The sequence below is a fragment of the Triticum dicoccoides genome, chromosome 1A (assembly GCF_002162155.2).
Source record: "Triticum dicoccoides isolate Atlit2015 ecotype Zavitan chromosome 1A, WEW_v2.0, whole genome shotgun sequence".
NCBI lineage: Eukaryota > Viridiplantae > Streptophyta > Magnoliopsida > Poales > Poaceae > Triticum > Triticum dicoccoides.
The window spans coordinates 452,981,432-452,990,599 of NC_041380.1; positions in this window are offsets into that span (position 1 = coordinate 452,981,432).

A 9,168-nucleotide genomic window follows, 5' to 3' on the forward strand; every position below is an offset into this window, starting at 1 on the left:
TTCGGTCCCAAACATGCCCCGTTCAAACGCCCCGTAGCGCGATTCCCGTCCGCGCCCGAACTGCAGCCCGCCGCGCTCGTCGCCGACGACCATTCCGGTCACCCCCGCCGTCGTGCTCCCCTCCATCGGACGCGACACGAAGAGGCCGTTCCAAAGAGCCTGGCCGCACCCGATTTGGTGCCCCGTATGCAAGTCCCGACGCTCGCCGGCGTTTGACCGCTGCGTGCAAGCTCGCCGGAGCTACTCCGGCGGCTCCGCTGTGTTGGCACACAAGGGCCCACCCCTTGGGTCGCTGCCTGTGGACCTGGGGGCCCCAACTGACCACGTTGACCGAAGTCAACTATGCTGACGTGGCAGCTACTGCCACTGACATGCGGGCCCCTGGCCATAAAAAGAATAAAAACAAATAGATAAACTGGTAATTAACTAAATTAATTAATTAAAACCTAATCTCTCACTGACTACTAGGCCCCACCTGCTAATTAACCCATTTAGTTAGTTTTAAAACTCTGTTAATGCCCCTGACAATGACATGTGGGTCCCACTGGACCCACCTTTCTGTTTGACTGGTCAATCGACCAGTTGACCTGCTGACATCACTCTGATGTCATGCCTACGTCATCATTCACTGTTTTGGATAATGTTAGAATTAAATAACTAATTAAAATCAGAAAATGATTTAAATCTTTAGAAAATCATATCTTTTAATCCGTAACTCGGATGAAAATACTTTCTACATGAAAGTTGCTTAGAATAACGAGACGGACCCGGATACACAACCCGTTCATCCGCCACGCATCCCTAGCATACCAAACACGCAACTTTCCCCCTCCGGTTCATCTGTCCGAAAACACGAAACACCGGGAATACTTTCCCGGATGTTTTCCCCCTTCACCGGTACCACCTCGTACCGTGTTAGGGCACACCTAGCATCACGCTTTGTCATGTCATGCATCTTCATGCATTTGTTTGCATTATATTTATTGTTTCTTCCCCCTTTACTCTCGCTAGACACCGAGACGGACGCCGCTGCTACCCAGTTCGACTATGGTGTTAACGACCCCTCTTTCTTGCCAGAGCAACCAGGCAAGCCCCCCCTTGATCACCAGATATCGCCTACTCTACTCTCTATACTGCTTGCATTAGAGTAGTGTAGCATGTTACTGCTTTCCGTTAATCCTATCCTGATGCATAGCCTGTCCTTGCTACTACTGTTTTTACCTTTACCTGCAATCCTAATGCTTAGTATAAGATGCTAGTTTATCATCAGTGGCCCTACATTCTTGTCCGTGTGCCATGCTATACTATCGGGCCGTGATCACTCGGGAGGTGATCATGGGTATATACTATATACTTTATACATGATACATGTGATGACTAAAAGACAGGTCGGCTCGTAGGAGTACCCGCGAGTGGATCTTTGTGGCGAAGCGACAGGGCAGGTTGAGACCACCTAGGAGAGAGGTGGGCCTGGCCCTGGTCGGCGTTCGCGGTTATTTCAAGATAACACGTTTAACGAGATCTTGGTATTTGATCTGAGTCTGGCCACTGGCCTATACGCACTAACCATCTACGCGGGGACAGTTATGGGCACTCGACGTCGTGGTATCAGCCGAAGACTTCATGACGTCAGCGACTGAGTGGCGCACGCCGGATTTGACCGTAAGCCTGCTCTTGTATTAAGGGGGCTAGTTCTGCTTCCGGCCGCGTTCGCAACGTGCAGGTGTGCAAAGGGCGATGGTCCCAGACCCCTGCGCCATAGGATTTAGACCGGTGTGCTGACCTCTCTGTTGTGCCTAGGTAGGGCTGCGATGTGTTGATCTTGCGAGGCCGGGCATGACCCAGAAAAGTGTGTCTGGCCAAATGGGATCGAGCGTGTTGGGTTATGTGGTGCACCCCTGTAGGGAAGTTAATCTATTCGAATAGCCGTGATCTTCGGTAACGGGACGACTTGGAGTTGTACCTTGACCTTATGACAACTAGAACCGGATACTTGATAAAACACACCCTTCCAAGTGCCAGATACAACCGGTGGTCGCTCTCTCATAGGGCGACGAGGGGAGGATCATCGGTTAGGGTTATGCTATGCGATGCTACTTGGAGGACTTAAGTCTACTCTCTTCTACATGCTGCAAGACGGAGGCTGCCAGAAGCGTAGTCTTCGACAGGATTAGCTATCCCCCTCTTATTCTGGCATTCTTCAGTTCAGTCCATCGATATGGCCTTTACACCTATACCCATGCATATGTAGTGTAGCTCCTTGCTTGCGAGTACTTTGGATGAGTACTCACGTTTGCTTTCTCCTTCTTTCCCCCCTATCCCTTCTACCTGGTTGTCGCAACCAGATGTTGGAGCCCAGGAGCCAGACACCACCGTCGACGATGACTACTACTACTCGGGAGGTGCCTACTACTACGTGAAGCCCGCTGACAGCGACCAGGAGTAGTTAGGAGGATCCCAGGCAGGAGGCCTGCGCCTCTTCCGATCTGTATCCCAGTTTGTGCTAGCCTTCTTAAGGAAATCTTGTTTAACTTATGTCTGTACTCAGATATTGTTGCTTCCGCTGACTCGTCTATGATCGAGCGCTTGTATTTGAGCCCTCGAGGCCCCTTGCTTGTAATATGATGCTTGTATGACTTATTTTATTTGTAGGGTTGTGTTGTGATATCTTCCCTTGAGCCCCTGATCTTGATCGTACACGTTTGCGTGTATGATTAGTGTACGATCGAACCGGGGGCGTCAGACCGCCGCTGCCCTCAGCCTCACCGCCGCCGCCCTAGGCCACCCTCGACCTCGCCGTTACCGCCCTCGACCTCACCGCCGCCCGAGCCCTCCCAAGACCGCCGCTGCCCGTGCCCGACCCGCCCTCTCTGCCCCTGCCTCCGTCGCCGAGCACCTCCCCGCCATCGTCTCTCCCCTCTCTGTAAGTCCCCCACCCCTCCCCAACTCCTCTCTCTCTGCATTTTAGAGCAAAAATTAGTAGAGCAAAAGTTAGTTTATAGCAAAAAAATTAGTTTAAAGCAAAAGATGTTAAGTAGTAGATGTTAGAGCAAAAATTAGTTTAGAGCAAAAAATTTGGTTTACAACAAAATTTAGTTAGGGCAGCAGGGTTTAATTAGGGTAGATGCTGCTTGTAGTATATAGTGATACTAGTAGATGTTAATTAGGTTAGGGCAGTAGTGGTACTAGTAGATGTTAATTAGATGTTTTTTAGTTAGGGCAGTAGAGTTTTGCTAGGTTAATTAGGTTAGTAGTGCTGCTAGTAGTAGTGGTACAGTAGGTTAATTAGGGCAGTAGAGTTTTGCTCAGCGTCTCGACCTGAAGCCTTTCACTAAGCTCGGAGACTATCTCCCTCACTTGGATGGATGGCACGACATGGAGTGATGGTTGATATATGACAATGTGCCCGTTTAGTCCATACTATCTGTATGACGAAACTTTGAATTATGCACGACGAAACTTTATTTGTGATGTAATTAAACCGTCCTCCTCGACTAGCAAAGATCACTCTAGTTAGGTCATTTTGGGTACGATGAACTTTGTTATTTATGCTTATGATATGTTGCTTCTATTTTTGCCAAGTCTGTCTCTTTCTGTTGCTCAACTATATATGTTGCATATCATCGACTCATGTGACGATGCAGGTGTATAGATTATCGATGGCGAAGAAGTGCTATGCCAGGAGTATACGGCGAGTGGCCTAAATGTCAGGCCCAGGTGTACCGGTTTCCGGTTTCCGAGCGACAGCCAGTAGTTGGTTTAGGTTCACGCTAATGCGAGAGAGGGATACGAACTCCTGTACTGCATAGTTTCGCTCTCACTCTAAGTGATAGCTATTCTCGCGTATATCATTGTTTAGATGGATGATGATGTAGTTGCAAGTAATTGAGATTTGTATCGCTATTTTCAAGATGATGACGAGAGACCACTTTATGTTGGATGATGATTATGATGATGACATGATTTGATGAGACTATTTGTATGTATATGCTATGATTACATTTGTATGTGTATGATATGCTAAAGATTATTGTATAAACCTATTCAAATACAAAACAAATATGCAGAAAAAACTAATAAAACTAGCAGTAGCGAGGGGAACAAAGTTAGTAGTAGCGCTGCCTTACCAGTAGCGCTTCCTACTATCTGCAGCGCTCTTCACTAAAGCGCGCTACTGCTAGCCATGTATAGCAGTAGCGTGGGACGACAGGCACTACTGCTACACATTAGTTGTATCGCCTTATCATTAGCGCGTCGTCCCGCGCTACTGATAGGCAAAATACCCGCGCTACTGCTAGGGTTTTCCCTAGTAGTGTGAAGCACTCCGTAATCATTAGCTTGGCTGGAGTACCTGGCATGACCATTAGCTTGGCCCCAGGCGCCCAAAATTGGTTGCCTGGCGCTTGCCTGTGAACCTAAAACACACTTTTCATGGGGTGTTATTTGACGAAGTGACAGGTCAACAGTTCAATATGATATGACAAAGTAAATTATTGCTGTACAACGGATTAATATTTGGGAAGATGCCTGGATCCCCAACTGTGCCACAAGGAAAATTGTGACGCCCAAGGGGGGACATTGGTGACCTGATTGATCCTGCTCCGAATAGTTGGGATGAAGATCTCATTAGACAAACTATGTGGCCCATTGATGTACAATGGATTCTTTCAAATCCACTTTCACACTATGATATGCCATACTTTATTGCTTGGGGCTATAAAAACGGTATGTTCTTGGTTCGGTCTGCCTACTTTAGGGAGTGGGATCATCAATATGGAGATAAATTATGACACTCTAATGGGAGGGGGCGAACCACAGTTAACCCAATTTGGAGCAAGATATGGAAGTTATCTTGCCCGACAAAAGTCAAAATTTTTATATGGCGTATGTTGCATGGTACACTTTCATGCCGGGTTACGCTTGCAAACAGGCATATGAAGATCTTACCCATTTGTTGTACTTGTTCGGAGCGTCTAGAAGATTCAAAACACATGCTTTTCCTTTGTAGAAAAGCCAGGGAGGTGTGGAAAATACTTGGGATGGATGATATTATTAATAAAGCTGGTGAGGTCGATCGTGCTGGAGAAGCAGTGTTGGAATATTTACTACTTCTACCAGACCAAGAACTGTTGATTCTGGGCCACCACAATGTGCGCAAAATGATTGCTATCTCAGCTTGGTTTCTATGATGGGAAAGACGAAAAATGATACATAAGGAGACAACGCATAATGCACATTAGATCTCTATGGGGATTCTTACTCTTACATCAGGACCGCCCCCATGGCATTTATGAAAAAGGGGGGTTGGTCCTGCCCTCCCAGGGGATTTTTAAAACTTAATGTTGACGCTTCTTTTGACCATGACCTCCTAAAGGGTACAATGGGGGCGGTCCTGAGAGATGACAAAGGTAGGTTTATCGCAGGAGGCAATGGGAAAATTGACTATTGCGCGAATGTTCTTTTTCAATTTCAAAAAATTTCCTACGCTCATGCAAGATCTATCTAGGAGATGCATAGCAACAAGAGGGGGAGAGTGTGGCCACGTACTCTCGTAGATCGAAAGTGGAAGTGTTTGACAACGCGGTTGATATAGTCGAACTTCTTCTAGTTCTGACCGATCAAGCACCGAACGTACGGCACCTCCGAGTTCTGCACACGTTCAGCTCGATGACGTCCCTCGAACTCTTGATCTAGCAAAGTGTCGAGAGAGAGTTCCGTCAGCACGACGGCGTGGTGACGGTGATTGTGATGCCCGGATAATTAAGCTACAGTGAACCTCTTCTAATGATGCTATGTCACCTCGGTTATTGTTGATAACTCATGTCAGTTCGAAACCCTGTTCAAAATTTGAATTTAAAATAAAGTCAAACAATAAAAGTTTTCAAAAGTCAAAACTAAAGTGTTCTAGAGGTGCCAAATAATCCATAGGAAATGTTGGTGTTGAAACCACACTTTTATAAGGTAACTAAATGCTAAAAATAAATAAACAATAGCTAAAACAATTGTTTAAATGCCCCTTTAATTAATTAAATTATTGTAAACTACTTTAGTTAACTACCAATATTATTGTGGCAGTGGAATATTTATTATTACTAATTTAGGTGCAATTCTTGTAATTTATAAAACAAAAAAGAAAGAAAAAGAAAAAGAAAACATAAACTATAAAAGGTAAAAGCAGAAGAAATTGCAAAAAGAGGAAAAACCCATGCACCCCCACCCCCTCTGGGCCTTGGCTTCAGCCGGCCCAGCTGGCCCACTTCCCCCGCCGGGTCACCCCTGTTGGAAATATGCCCTAGAGGCAATAATAAAATGGTTATTATTATATTTCCTTGTTCATGATAATTGTCTATTGTTCATGCTATAGTTGTATTAACCGGAAACCATAATACATGTGTGAATACATAGATCACAACATGTCCCTAGTGAGCCTCTAGTTGACTAGCTCGTTGATCAATAGATGGTTGTGGTTTCCTAACCATGGACATTGGATGTCGTTGATAATGGGATCAAATCATTAGGAGAATGATGTGATGGACAAGACCCAATCCTAAGCATAGCACAAGATCGTGTAGTTCGTTTGCTAGAGCTTTTCTAATGTCAAGTATCGTTTCCTTAAACCTTCAGATTGTGCAACTCCCCGGATACTGCAGGAGTGCTTTGGGTGTATCAAACGTCACAACATAACTGGGTGGCTATAAAGGTGCACTACAGGTATCTCTGAAAGTGTCTGTTGGGTTGGCACAAATCGAGACTGGGATTTGTCACTCCGTATGACGGAGAGGTATCTCTGGGCCCACTCGGTAATGCATCATCATAATGAGCTCAATGTGACTAAGGAGTTAGCCACGAGATCATGCATTACGGAACGAGTAAAGAGACTTCCCGGTAACGAGATTGAACGAGGTATGGGGATACCGACGATCGAATCTCAGGCAAGTAACATACCGATGGACAAAGGTAATTGTATAGGGATTGATTGAATCCCCGACATCGTGGTTCATCCGATGAGATCATCGTGGAACATGTGGGAGCCAATATGGGTATCCAGATCCCGCTATTGGTTATTGGCCGGAGAGGTGTCTCGGTCATGTCTGCATGGTTCCCTAACCCGTAGGGTCCACTCCAAAAAAATACACTTCCGTGATGATACGTGTTTGTCACAGTAGTTCACGTTTTTTGTCATGCATGTACATCCATGACAATTTTGTGACAAAATCAAGATAGTCATACCTGTGCTGTCGTAGAAGTGTTCCATGACATTACCAAAATTATCATCATGGAAGTGTCCACTTCCATGACGATAAATCGCGCGTCACAAAAGTGCTTTCGTCAAGGGTGACCACACGTGGCATCCACCGTAATGGGACGCCGTTAAGTTATCGGGTCCAGTTTTGGATCCGATAACCCGTTAACAGCCCGACCAATAGGGATTTTCCATGTGTAAAATCATCATTGGCTGGAGGAAACACGTGTCGGCTCACCGTTGGGACAGATGTCATCCACTCATTGGACCCAAAGCACCTATGATACGTCGACACATGGCACGGCCCAACAGAGGCCTATTCCTGTGAAAAGGACAGACCGTTTGACTTGTTCAAAAGGTGGCGGGCCGGCCCACGGCAAGCCTGTTAACGACCTGTTCGCATATAGCCCATTTGTAGCCCGCTAACCCAGGGCCCATTTACGGCCTATCCGAATTAGGCCCAGTAGCGTCATTTGGACCATCCAATATAATTCCAGCCCATTTTAACTTCCGACCCATGTATGGCCCGTGACGTCTTTTGGCCCATATGAGGCCCTTAGTAACCCTCGGCCCATTAACGACCCGTGGTAAAACTGGCCCGTAATGAACAGTGTATCACTTATACCCATTAACAGCCCATTATTCTGTTGGGCCGTTTCCAGCCCATGTTACGGCCTTCTCAGGGCCCATTTATTCTTGGGCTCATTTCCAGCATTCGGTTACTTACGGCCCGTTACTGTCATTTTCTGCTTGTGGGGCAAATTCAGTCCGTGCTTACAGTCGGCCCGTTTGTGGCCCGTTAATACGTTGGGCCGTTTTCATAGCGTCATCAAATACGTCCGATTAACGACGACCCATTATGGTCGGCCCATGAACGGACGATTCCAATTCTAGCCCGTTTACAGCCATAAAGCGGTATGCTATTGGCCCATGTTTGGGCAATAGATCATACAGCCCGTATAAGGCCCATTTATGATACGGCCCGTAGAAGGCCCAGTGTCACTACAGTAAATATGTAGTCCATGGTTATTGTGGCCTAGTTTTAAAAAATAGGTTATTGCGGCCACTAGCAAACCGCGGAAAAAGAACAACACTGACCACAAGCAAACAAATAAACAAGACAACAAGGAAATAAATAAGCAAGCAACTTACGCTAGGCTATCATGGCTATTACACATATTACATCCATTGGGCATCAAAGTTCGCCACTAGTGCAAATATAGGGAACAAAGCAGCATATCATATACACTGGCTGTCAAAGTTGGCGACCAGTGCAAATAAACGCCGCAGCAAAACAAGTCCAGAACTGAAACCACTTCAGAAGATCTCAAGAAACAATATCCTGGGTACCCATAATGCTGGCAAGATGCTTAGCAAGCTTATTAACTTTCTCTTGTTTGGCGCTTAAATCCTCCAGCGCTTGCTGTTGCACCAGAAAGTATGCATCTGAATTCTGCAGGGACTTCCTTAGTCCTCCAGCTTCCTGTTGCAACACATCTGATCGATGTCTTTCAATTTGAAGCTGAGACTCAAGAAGACGAAATGATTCATGCAGCTACTTCAAAGAGCTTGTGCCAGTAGTAGTGGCCAGTAACTCAAACACTACATCAAGACAGGACTTCCGGGTTCTCTCATTGTCGTCGAGGTAGTTTTTATCAGCTTTCTTGGAGACCAACAAGGATGTCTCACTATCTTGAACCTTATCTGCATTACTTCCTTCACCATTGCATAATGGGGTATTGTTCTCCAATATTTTGTCCGCATTCTAAAAGAGAAACAAGCAGACATGTCATAGGTTTACCATGTTGTATATGAAACTCATTTTGGTAAATCAGTTCAGTAGTAAAGTGCACAGGATAACAACATGAAACAAACATATGTCTATGTACCATGGTCACTTTATGGTCTATATCATTCTAGTTTTT